The 13812-nt window shown below is 32.4% G+C and overlaps 1 protein-coding gene across 1 annotated transcript in view; it reads right to left on the bottom strand.

Moving 5' to 3' along the window:
• The window catches only part of LOC147073586 (uncharacterized), a 147361-nt gene extending 134365 nt beyond the window's left edge, over positions 1 to 12996 (bottom strand). Inside the window, exon 1 of the mRNA XM_085944840.1 lies at positions 12440 to 12996. The gene's annotated coding sequence lies outside the window, so the exon portion shown is untranslated. The remainder of the gene's footprint in view (positions 1 to 12439) is intronic.
• Between the last annotated feature and the right edge of the window lie 816 nt (positions 12997 to 13812).

The following is a 13812-nucleotide window of genomic DNA, read 5'->3' as shown; positions in this document are numbered from 1 at the left end:
ACCGCTTACTGCGTTGAATGCGGTTCAAAAGTGTATGAATACGGCAGTATGTAGGTAGGTACCTATGCAATGTTTGTTTTGACAATATTTGCACACTATTTGGATGAATCTTATTTTACAGTTTAATGTCGTTGCAGAAGTGTGAAATTCTCTTAAAATAAACATGCAATGCAGTCACTTGCAGTTAACTTAATCAGTGGCCATGGGGTTCTTTTTTGCTTACATTTTATACATTTTAGACTAACTAGACTCCATCTCTATTGATAAGGTTTTTTTCAACATATTTGTACAGTGACGTCCCTAGACAAAATGCCGCCCTTAGACAGAGCTAAAATGCCGCCCCATTTTTTATATAGTATTTTTTATCATCCTTTCGTGACTCCAATATCTAAGAAATGTGTTGTATGGATACATTACCTACTAAAAAAATATAATTACCACTAAATCTTATTTTATTTAAATGGCATATTTGCTTCGACAGACAATTTGCATAGATGCATTTAAAAATACACCTGATAACTTCTAAAACTCGCGAATGACTGGCAAAAATATTTTTGGATACATTTTAAATTATGTAAGTATGTAGGTGCTGTCATTTCCCTTCATTTTCGAAAGTGAAAACACTCTGTCACTTTGCTTCGTTGTATGGATTTTCGTCTGGATTCGGGACTTGGAGGTGAACAAATAACACACCGGAATTGTGTTGGAAACGGCAAGGTATATTTACGTTAATATATTCTACCTGGTTACATTTTTATACAAATTCTTTTCAATTGACGGATAGCGAGGTTAACACTGTGTACTGCGTTGCTGTCAAAAATGCTTCTTCCGCTAAAACAAACGGTTGCTTACGAGCCGTACAAATGCGGCGTTGCTATTCGTATTTTTAACGGCATTCAGACAATGTTGCCGGTCAGATATTTAACATTATTTAATTATTTTTGCAATCAACCCTTACTATTTGTTGGATCTGATACCATCTCGGGCCTCTCCAGATACACAGAGACATCCCCAAATGGGGACCATTCGGGGGTGTAACGGTACCTACCGATAATTCAAATATAATTCACAAATCTGCACGTATCATTACTGGTCATTTACTTCTGACGTCCAAGGACATCGGAAGTAAACTAGACATCGCAAACCCAACAAAAAAAAACTACAGTCCTGTTAAACCTTTTATATTAATTAATAGTTATTACTAAGCATAGGTAACTATTTCTACATCGATTCTCCTCGATTTGCCGCCTTTCGAATAGCTGCCGCCCCCAAACGACGCTCAATCTGCCTACCCTACGGGACGTCACTGTATTTGTACTTATTCTATATAATATTTAAGCATCATTCATTTGTTATTAAATTCTGTTTCTTATTTCAAAATCACCCGCTAGATGGCTGTCTTATTCCCGGGTAGAATAAAAGAGTATCAATGGGTCTAAAGATAAACAAATAGATGTCCATATATCGTAATAATACTACACATCAATCCAGTCTGCTTCTAAAAGACATAAATGTGGTCAGTGAATATGTTTATCTCGGGTATTGCATCTCCGATACGGGAAATGGGAGAATAGCAATTTTGAAGTTATAAAGGGCAAAACCTTTAGCAAACCATTTTTAAACGACGCCTTATAAGATCTCTTATCTTTCAAAATCATATATTATATACCAGAAAATTTGACGGTAAAAATGAAGAAAGGACAGACTAGACGCACGCAAATTTAATGTACGGACAGGCGCGCACACTGTTACGTCCCGTGGGGGTGGGCAGGTCATACGTTGCACAGGAGCGGCACGTTATAAAGGGCGGCGAATGAAACAACGAATATTTTACTGTTGAAAGCTGTGGCGGTTTTCGATGAAGCTGTCAGGTTAGGTTATATATTCACCGAACTGTTATGTAGGTATATTATACCTACCAAACTTTGCAAGTTATAAGGGTTAATAAACTCTCTCTCTTCTTGGTCGTGCACTCATGGCTGAGGATCGTGACCACATTTAAATTTCACCATCCTTTGAGCGACCAAGACTTTCCATCCTTCTCGATCTTCCGCTTCTCTCAGGGCAGAATGGATGGTGCCCCCAGTCAGCTCTTTCACTTGGTCGCTCCATCGCGCAGACGCTCTTCCTCTGCTTCACCTTCCCTGGAGGCTACCCAAAACTACCAGTCTCTCAAGGTTGTCCGGTCAGCGCCTGACAATATGTCCAAAAAACTGCAGAATTCTTCTCAGACATATCGTCGAGAGCCGTTCCTTTATGTTAATAATAATAAACTATAACCATATAATATGATACAGTTTCTTACATAATATTCTAAACTTGATAAACACAAAAAATGTAAAGGGCGTCAGAAGTTATTCAACATTGTACCCACGCCAGATCTGAACTAATTAAAATGTTATCACCAAAAATGTATAAAAGGGGACACGCAACTTTCGCCCGAGTCATTTATTTTAAGGTCTTAGTAACTTTATAACCAAAAATGAAAGGGGGCGGCATTCTAAGTCTGCTTAAAGGCGGCACTTTACTTAGGGACGTCACTGTGCATATAATACAATAATTTATAATTGATTTTTAAGGCGACGGGAAGGGGTGACGATTCGACAAGTAGACGGTTAGAGCATTTCCACGAAACATACTCTCAAACAGCTGTGGTTTTAGCCACGTGGATGTCTAAGATACTGACAAGTTTGGAAGCCTCCTAATGAGTAAAGTCATGTGTGTGTCATTTATTTTTTAAACCAAGATATCGGTACTTTCCAGCATTGTCCACTTCATGAATTATGCCACTGCTTTCAAAAGTTTGTATTCGTCCTTTTATTAAGGCTATACCTCAGTTGAGGCATGGTCTAAAATGATCGTGGCTAGGCGATGCGCGGATTGTGCAAATGACGCGTGCCGAACGAAATATAAATTGTCTTATAAATCCAACATGCGTCCATTTAATGTTCTGTTTATTGTTCTATTAGTAACAGTAATAATATATTCATTGACATGTTTTCTTTTTTAAGTAAATGGGTAACGTTTTTAGTCATCTTTACACGATTTAAGAATTAATACTCCCGTCACTATCACGAAACACATTGACGTGTTCACAGCTCGAGGTTCGCTCTCCGATTGCCAGCGAGTCCAAAATTTCGTCGCACCTATAGTTGAAAATTATTTGCTGTTTCATTGAATTACCGTCTTAAGTGCCGCCCCAAGGCAACACTTGCCCTGCATACGTCGCTGGGAAGACGTACTGTAAATTTGGTAGCCAACCTTCGGTAGAAAACGGCATCAAAATAATGAGACGTTAAACTTTTTTTATATTTAACTAAGACAATCAAAACAGTGTAACTCCATATCACGAAAAGTAGGTACCTGATTAATGGAACTTTTACAAAGATTTTATCTTGTGCTTTCACAAAAAGGATTATCTCGTTTGCCTTTTTGTTATATTCTCATATCACGTTACATTTTACTTTGGTGTGATTTCCACAGCGTCTAGTCAAACTATTGATTCAGTTTTTTCCCGCGCTTTTTTGACGTCGGAACCATGCCTTTGCTCTCGGCCTAGCCAGAGACTTACTGAGAGGGGTTGGCAGCCGAGCCTGCAAATAAATTGTGCACTCCGTATTATAAATATTATATGGTAGTGCAGCGTATGCCATTATCATGAGTCGGGATCCAGTACTGAGAGACGGAAATAATATTCAGAGCCGCCACTGATCGTATCGACAATATAGATTATCTAAAAACAAGGTAGACATAACAATTATTATTAATAGTTTAGAATTCCTATAAATGATTTAAAATATAACACCAATAACGTATTACGGGTCTAGGACGATTTGGCGCCGGGACAACTGGACGCCACGCAATTCGAAAATAAATAGACGTTTAGGTACTTTAAAAAAATATTTAATATTATTATTTATATTTAACTTATTATATTTTGATTTAATAGTTGGTGAGAATTCAAATATGCACACGTAAATGTGTCGCTAGATTTCAAAATCAGCCAAGTCCACAATAGATGAATAGGAGAAAAACAGCTTTTTGTTTTCTCAAATACACAGCCACAAGGGTGAAAGTTTATATTGTTTCGAGTATAGAATATTTAAAATTAATAAACTCCACATTTTGATAATGCAGAAATGTTAGAAAGCAGTAGTTCTTCAGCAATTCACAAAAAAGGAAAAAATACCTAAAGGTGGACTTAGCTGATTTTGAAATGTAGCGATACAAATAATGATTTAATCGTGCATATGTTTAAGTTCCAACGAAAAAAGAGTTTTTATTTTTATATAAAGCATGGTAATTCTCAATTCGCAATAAAAACACATTATGTTAAGAGTAAAATGAATTAAAACTACTAAGTAGTAGATAGAAACTGGTTAAAATTCCTCGTCTACGTTCTGTATACGACGTGTCTACGACAGTGCGGTGTCCAATTGTCCTGGCGTCCAGTTGTACCATTCCCCGTATTACTTAACAATATGTTATATCGTCAGCTGAGTGCAGACAATTGAAATATTTTATATACCTAAGTGTTCTTTGAAACATGATATTTAAGTTATTAATTATTAATATAGACACATTTATGTATCATTATTTTCGTCAATAGTTTCATTGAAATATGATGTATATATTTATCTATACAAATAATAAATAACTAAAGTAGGTTGTTTTAAAGAACTCTCTTCTAAAATATTTCAAATATGAGTTAGTATAGTTATATATTATTATGTGAGTAAGTACCCTTATTTTGCGTGTGTAAGGAATAGGGACACCTCCGATGGCCAAGCGGTAACGTATCGGTTTATAATGTCGTGAGTCCCTGGTCTAACGATGTTGCTCGTTGTATTTTCAACGTGTGTTTGGATCAAGAATATGGACGTAAAAGGTTGAGCAAATGGCTAACATCCATTTTTCGTAAAAACTGTTTATGAAACCTCCACTCTGTGGTATAAATGATCCTCTCACGATCGAACATGGTAATGTATAATTATATTTATAAACCATTTCTTTTATTCGACGAATAATTCACAAGATTTGAGAATTTAACATTCTATATTATTGAATATATATAATAAAACACATTGGACGTCGTATTTAAAAAAAATCTAGTAGGTATATAACTGAGGTATTTTCAAATTACGAATATTAAATTATATATATGTATATTATGTGTATGTATGTGTGGGCGTATGTATGTATGTTATTCTGTAAGAAAGGTGAAAATAAGTCTTTTTCGGAATAGCCAAAAAGCAATTGAGTTTTGGACGACTTTTTATGTGAACTTCTATGTTTCTGTAGTTACTAACTCGTAAGCGTTTATTCGACTTTTTCTCACGTTATCCATTATGGTTAATTTGGCATATTATTTAACTTACTTTTCTTATTTATTTAAATGCTATCCTTTTCCTTTCTTCACACACAGAATTTTTGCCTGCTCGTCATACGATTTTCCCATTAAATATTCCCAACAACCATTTTTTTACCATGTTCGATCATATACGACGATAGAAGATCATAATATTGGCCTCCATAGAGGATAGGTTGTATTAACATATTTTATTTTTACGAGAAATTGATGTTAGCCACTTACTCAACCTATTAAGTCCATACTCTGGGTCCAAACAGAGATGAGAGGATTCGAATCCGCCACCCGGTCGGCGATCGTGGGCCACCCACTATTAACTTAAGGGCGGAAAAAGAGATTTTTTTTTCGGTTAGGTTAGGTTAGGTTTTTTTTAAAACGGTACATGTTCAAACACGCGCGTTATCATGATCTTACTCCCTACTCCAGCTATCGTTTGTCAATTTATGGCTACGGCCGTATGTTGTAGCTTAACCACTGGGGAAAGCCAAAAGAAATGGCGTATTTCAAAAAAAAACACTAACGTATTCTTAGGTCAATAATTATTATAAAGCAATCAGTAGTCGTAGGATCTTTATCACATTTGAATGGTCAAAGACATAACTAATAATCAATATCTTTAGAATTATCGTCAAATATGTTAATCTTGCCCATTTTTTGAATAATAAAATGCCTAATTCTTTTCAAATTTGGGATCACAGAAATTATCAATATAATTTTTTATCGTAAATATTTCACTATAATAATGTCGACATAAATTATACTGATGGTTTTATAACTGCGTTAAGAAATTAATAAATGTAAAAAATCTTAACACCACTGCACATTTATGTACTGAAATATGACTATATTCTAAAACATTAGAGCGAGAGGATTAAAAGAATACTATTTTATGTAATAAAAATACTTTATCCAGTCATCAAATGTTTAAAATAAATATAAAAGATAATAGGGCTTCAAAATGATATAAATAGATTATCTACAACGTTTAAGGAATGTCCAGGACCATGCTTTGAAAATAGAATAAAAGCCCCATTTTGACCTACGCTGAGCATGTCCCCCCTTAAAGGTAACTTGGAATTGTATCAGATATCCCTTTCATATATTGCGTAGCTCTTTCATACATCCACCACACAGAATTAACAATAATATTACATAAAACTCAAACAAAAACTCATACTTGATAAAGCTCACCATCTATGCGTAATTTTATTTATTTATTTAAGAAAACAAAATTGTAGACATAACAAGTCAAAATTCAGGACGTTCATAACTTCGTGAGATTTACATTATAACAAAAATATTACTCTGACAAGAGAGAAGTAGAAACAAAATTTAAGCAGTAAAATAAAGCTTCAAAAATAAAATGCAGAGTACATCATTGAATATGTCTGTAGGGAGCGCATTGACTAGTCTTGCAACCCTCGCTAATGGTGCCTGATTGGCTTGACTCAAATAAACTGTTCTGACCCATAATAAGTCATGGCAACCACGTAGATAATTGACAAGCGCATATAAATTTAAATTCTTTAGGACGCCAGTATTGAAAACCATCCCTCGTGATAGCAGGCAAATATGTCTCAAGAGCAGAAGTGACCTACGAGATTCAAGAGAGTGAAAAGTGAGCATGCCTTGTAGAAAGGCAGTCGGAAAGTGATCGTTTGACGTATTATTAAAAGGAAAATATATAATAATACATATATGTGGTAAACACCAACTGATAAATACGTATATTTTATAAATTATCATGAACAAACACCAAGTAAATGCTGTAAGTATGTCTTAAAAAGAAAACAAGTTATATTTTTGTTTTAATATTTACATATTATTTTAATGTTCACCTCCCCTAATTCATTCCACTGCTTGAGCTATTTTACACTAGGGGTAAAATGCTTTGCCCTTAGTCCACAACTGATTCATATAGAAATTATTTATCGCACATAAGAAAACAATATATTTTCATGAACTTTTTTTATATCGGATACGCGTGTTCAGCAAATAATACTTCATTGTATCGTCAGTTTTCAGATAACATTTGTTAAGTAATTTCTCATGTATTGTATTATTATGATAGCTAGATACCTATAACATAGTTTTTCTATGTAGGTACCTGGCAGTATCAAAGGGTAGAGGTAGGCTGTTAAGACCCGCCATAAATAGTTTGTTTTTATTGAACTAAGACTATATAATTTACAAATGGTTTAGTAAATTAAGTTTAGAAATTAGTTTAGTTAGTTTTTAAAAATCAATTAAATCCTGCTTAAGCCAAACCATAATAGTTTTGGTATACTTTGGGAGATATGACAAAATTGTGCACACTTTTTCATTCATACTTATTTGTTTTCGTTGGATTAAGAATACATATTACACATATTGTCGGTTCATTTTTTTAAATTCATTAAGCCCTGCCTAACCAAACTATAATAGATAAAAAAAATATTATTCTATCTATAAATATATACTATATAAGTTATGTAGCATAATTTTAGTTATTTTATAGATAAACGAGTATTTTTTTTACTGTTATCTATTATGGCTTAGTTTTCGCAGGGTTTAATTGAATTTGAAAAACTAACCAACACCATCTGTAAATAATTGTAGGTAGTCTTATTTCGATGAAAACAAATACGTAAGACTGATATCTACAGTTTAGTGTGCACTATATATGGCGGCACTTAACAGCCTACCTCCACCCTTCGCCACTAGTACATCGAAGGTTTACATGGGTAATTATTTTATGAAATAAAAATTAACCTCAATAAATCTAAGCTATTAATACTGTGGTTTTCAAACTTCTTTGTCTTGCGGCCCCCTTTGTGTCTAAAGATTTTTTCACGGTGACTTAAAAACCACCAAATAGTGAGACGTGCCCGGAAATTTGCACGTATGCAGTTCGCTGTATCACACTTCACCGTGAAATGTTGTATCGCAAATATATGGTCGTATATTAAAATAAAACACGATTCTTGTCGGTTTACACTTTACAGGAAGCCAGCAGCAAACAAATTTTGAAAATAGCCGATATACTTACTGGATTATTTGTTAGGTTAGGTTTTCATTCTTAAATTCATGAATTTTGCCAAAATCAGCTATGTAAATTGAATTAATGTTTATTTTGAATCTAATAAAATTGGAGACCGTTTAGTATACGGTCATCTCTTTCCGGTAAGAAAGCTCACGGCGAACTGTGCCACGGTGAAATGTTTTACGTACAATTTACATGTAACCTATTCTCATATGATAGTCAGTTTATTGGTTAGTGGTTTTCATTTTAGCATACTGTCTTGCATATATAGGCGAAGAGTGCAAGTAGGCTATGTAGATCCGTAATGGTACAGTTCGGTTATGAGGAATACAGCGGAAAACATATTTTGAAAATACCCGATATACTGGATTATTTGTTAGTTTGGGTTAGTTTAGGTTAGGTTAGGCTAGGTTAGGTTAACCTTACAAATAATCTAGTATATCGGGTATTTTCAAAATGTGTTTTCCGCTGTATTCCTCATAACCGAACTGTACCAAAAACTTTTCTTCTGTCCATGAAATATCTAAAATTATGTATGGTTTAATGGCATGATTTTATCAATTATATTTTGGTTTAGGCAAGGTTTAATAGAACTTTAAAAACTAAAAAATACCTACCATCTGCAATTGTTTATTTGCATTTCACGGTGAAGTGTGATACGTCGAACTGCATACGTACAAGTTTACGGACACAATGAGAATATAAGTAAGGAAAAATTCGGAATATCGTAAACATAACGCCGAACCGTGAGCAGTGACGTCCCGTGGGTGTAGGCAGATTGAGCGTCGCTTGGGGGCGGCAGTTACCCAAAGGGCGGCAAATCGAGGAGAATCACTAGATATATATAGAAATAGATACCTAAACTTAGTAATAACGGAAATATCTTTCCATTAAAAAATTCAGCTCACTGGTTGGAAACAAAATGTATTAATTAGGTACGAATAAGGATTTTTTGTCGGGTTCGAGATGTCTAGTTTACTTCCGTTGTCCTTGGACGGCACGTTCTTGGTGAACAGCAATGACACGTGCATACCTAAATTACATACTTAAAATTTATCCAAATATGTTTGCCAGTAACTCAACAGTTTTGGAAGTTGTCAAGTGTATTTTTAAATGTACCTATCTGAAACCGTAGACTCGCAATATTGTCTATTGAAGCAGAGATGGCATTTAAATTAGATTTATATTGTTAGTAATGTATCCATACAACACATATTTCTCAGATATTGGAGACATGATAGGATGATATTATAAACTATTGTATAAAAAAATGTGGCGGCATTTTGACACTGCCTAAGGGCGGCATTTTGTCTAGGGACGTCACTGACCGTGAGGACAGGGTTATACAAGAAGGTTCATGTATTTATTTATATCGTAGTAGATTAAAACCAGACAGAATATGGCGAACAACATCTCTGTCTATAAAATGTTTTATGCATGTCTCGTTAACCGGTTTGCACTATCATCAATTTCGAAGATAGTGAAAACATTTTTTAGGGCAAACAAAACTGGTTTCGGCATGAAATCAATTTCACTTCCGAGTCTATGATGATCCGCGAATGGATTTCTCAGAACATGACTACTTTTACAATGTAACTGCAGATAATATATTTTTTCCAATGGGTAACACGTAACGCTGTGTTAATTATATAAGTATTTATTTATTGATATGCCCACAAACACGTTTATATCGACTGACCTAAGCTAAGCAAATTGAAAAAAAAACAATTTTTAATCTAAAGACGCGATTTTCTCATAAAAATGAGTTGCCTAGAGTCATAACTCACATATATATATATAATACTCCTAAGGCTGCAGACATACAGCATACTATGAGAAATAGAGCTCCCTGATTTGGTGGCAGAACTCACATTGTTCATTAAAAAAATGTGAGACAACAACAATCAACTTTGACAACGATTTGCACATGGTTTAAAATGACTTTTGATACCAAAGTATTTTTTTCATTATACAGATTAATGACTTTAGGATCACTTGGTATATTTAACTCAAAAATGTAAAAAATTCAAAATGTTACGACTTTTTTTATGCGACTCAAATGTCCAATTTGACGTTTGTCTAGTGAAGTGCCATTTTTTGTATGAAAATCAGTGCAGTATTCCCAGCGTTTTTTTTTGTCGTACTTTCAAACGTTTAGCATGCATCTCTATTTATTAGAATGGGTTTCTTCACCATTTTTGTTTTTGTCATCTTTTTCTTCACAAAAATAGCTGATGTACTGAGACGCTAAAGATAACAGTCAAAACAATCTAACCCCATAAACAACTCATTTTCACCATAACGTTCCTAACGCCATTGTGGATTAGTTTTTTTTAATTTCATTATCTAAATTAAAACACAATATATTATCATACTTATCCAAATTATTTAATAAAAATCAGGGCCGGTTTTTTTTGATTGCCAAAACATTTTCAACTTTTACAACTATTCATACGAACAAAAATTATTTAATAAACTATTTATTTTATTCGTCGAATAATTCACAAGATTTGATAATGTAACATTTTATATTATATTGAAAATACAAATACCTACTAGAAAAAAATATTAAGTAGGATGCCCTTAGCTTAATTGGAAAATACACTGGCGCAAATACAGTGGTTACAGATTCAAGTCCCGTCGGGTGTCTAAAAAAGATTTTCTTCTAGTGGGACATTTTCAAGTTGTGTATGAACAATTATTTATATAAATAATCTAATTACGTGGAATCTTCAGTTAACGCGAAAAATCTAATTGTTTGCATATTAAACTACTTATGAATAGGTTTAGCAAAATATTAATCTTGTAAAAAATATATCAAATCTATGAATACTGACAATATCCTTGAAAGCAAACGAAATCGGTCCAGATCATTGTTAGATTACTTGAATTAAATAAGATATAGGTGTATTGTGTTTTATTTTAATTAATTAACTATTTAATGAATCCCTTTATACTACTTTATTAATAGATTTTCAAAAATGTTAGCATTTTTATATATAAAACTTTATAAGTAGTTAGGTTTTTATAAGAGAACCTAACCTAACCAAACTGTACTGTCATCTTTAATGTAAAATGAATTATTTTTAGATAAAATAAATAATCATTATCATTTTTTGTATTTTATTTAGACTTTCACAGATTTAATTTTAAATAAAACGAAATAAGAATAGACATGTTATATTTTAATTATATTAATCCCAAAAGATAATATAAATCACGTTTTATCTATAGACTGACAGATATTTTTCTTCTTTTTTTTCACCTGGTGAAAATGATGAAAGAATTGGAAATCATTGTGTGTCTATAGTCAATCCATTAATGCCTAATTTGTTAAAGAAAATGCAAAAATGTTAATACTTGATAATATTATCATGTTCTAAATTTGAATTGAGTAAAATTGAATATATCTGACTATTTTTTCAATTATGTTATAGGTACTTATTATATTTTCCTTTTTAGACAAGATATTACCTATACAATTATGAAAGGTTTGATTTATTAAATTAACATTATATTAATTAGAAATGAAAATTATTTTATTTTATACATATTACAGCAATACGTTAGTATGATGGAGTAATATTGAAAGGCCTGTCGTTTTTGATTACATATTATATAAAACCATCCCGAAACGTTGCCGCATTGGGTATTTTCTATTATTAAAAATATTGTATTATATATTGTCGGAATAATACAATTATTTATTTAGAAAAAAAACACTAAAATTGTCATAAATAATTATCATTAAAGTGTAATATACATTACCTAATCGATTGTTGTTTCTTAAAAATAGCTAATAGTCACTCATTATATTGTATAATTGAAGTAATCAAATGAGAAAGGAAGTCATGATAATTAATACATATTTTACGTTGGTCATTTTAATGCTATCAAATCAATATCTATATATTCATGACAATAGACAAAATAAATGTTAAATAATAATTAAATACATGAAAAAAAAACAATTAAGTTTATTATTATAATTACATTTTCATTAGAATTTTCTACATACATACTAATTAAAATTGTAACAAATGCCTTACTTTGAATTTGTTTTGTTATAAAAATAAAACACTCACAAATTAATTAATTAATTAATTGTTGAACAATATTTTATTTAAGCACTTAATTTAATTAATTAAAAACCGAAAATAATTTCTTATTTTTATTCAAATGGGGGGGTGTTAGGATAACCAATAAATATTATTAATACACAATAAAATGTAAGCAGGCTTCATATATTATGATTTGTGTAAAATAACATAGTATGTTTTTTAGTTGGAGGTTTTATAATATTATAATATCTGTGATTTAAAATAAGGGTTTTATTTTTATTTTTGACGTAACGTAAAATATATTATGTACCACCTAATCAATTTTCAGTTTTAGATTTTCCGGTGACTTATATTACATTCAGTGTTTAGTATTATGTTAAATCACAATGATTATTAAAACTGTTTTTACATGTTATTTTATATTATCGATTTGTACGGCACGGCCGGGGTTGTGTTATAATGCGGTAATCGTAAATACAATGTTATCAAAAACATTTCCCGGCGCGCTCCAGCACGAACGTCATACCGCGTCGGCGTTCTCGCGTAAACTAAATGCCCGGTTTTCATATAGGTACGTTTCACGTCAAAACTGTCCGGCATTAAAACCGCTCACAGGTGTAAAAAGAAACTATAACCAAGACGTTGTTTTTTTTTTTTTAATAATTTCTTTTTGGGTCAGTCAGTCAGTGGGGTTTGCACCTTTTTTTTAACGCCGATAACTCGCGGAATATCGCCAGTGGGGTAGGGAGCGTTTTGGTCGGGGGTTCGAGCCCTCCGATAAGAGCCGACTGGGAAACGGACGGGAATGTAAATAAATATGTAAATAATGTGCAAATCATGGTAGTCGAAGCCAAAAATATTCTTAAAAGTTTATATTAACGAAGATCGCTGTATAAATTTCCGTCTATTATTGTAAAAGACCTTGAAAAAAAGCTTTCATATACTGTTGTATAATATATTATTATCATACATTGATTTATATTTGAACAAAGCTTGTATATAGAAATTTAGTGAAAGAATTTTGTAACCACTTATCATTAATGTGGTTAGAATTTTTTTTCGGCTAAGTATGTTATACAAATGCATGATTCCCGTTGATTTTACAACGTTTTTTATTAGTTCGTATTCTTGTTTGTCCGGTGGTTGTTTGTCCAGTACAAATCTTGCAATCGATTTTTAACTTCCCGACTGACTAGCTAGACATTTGAAACTTTTAGAATATATCAGAACACGATGCCAATGCATTATTTTAATACTTTTAGCCATCTTTAAGAAGAATTGAATTCATTTTCAGTTAATTCTGTTTTGTATGGAAAGTTATTTCAGAAAAATCCGTAAAAAGTAAAAGACTATTATTGGTT

The sequence above is a fragment of the Rhyacophila brunnea genome, unplaced genomic scaffold (assembly GCF_057557595.1).
Source record: "Rhyacophila brunnea isolate RB1 unplaced genomic scaffold, BYU_Rbru_1.0 scaffold_17, whole genome shotgun sequence".
Lineage (NCBI taxonomy): Eukaryota > Metazoa > Arthropoda > Insecta > Trichoptera > Rhyacophilidae > Rhyacophila > Rhyacophila brunnea.
The sequence above is the reverse complement of the archived record's forward strand: the minus strand, read 5'-3'. Positions and strand labels throughout refer to the sequence as shown.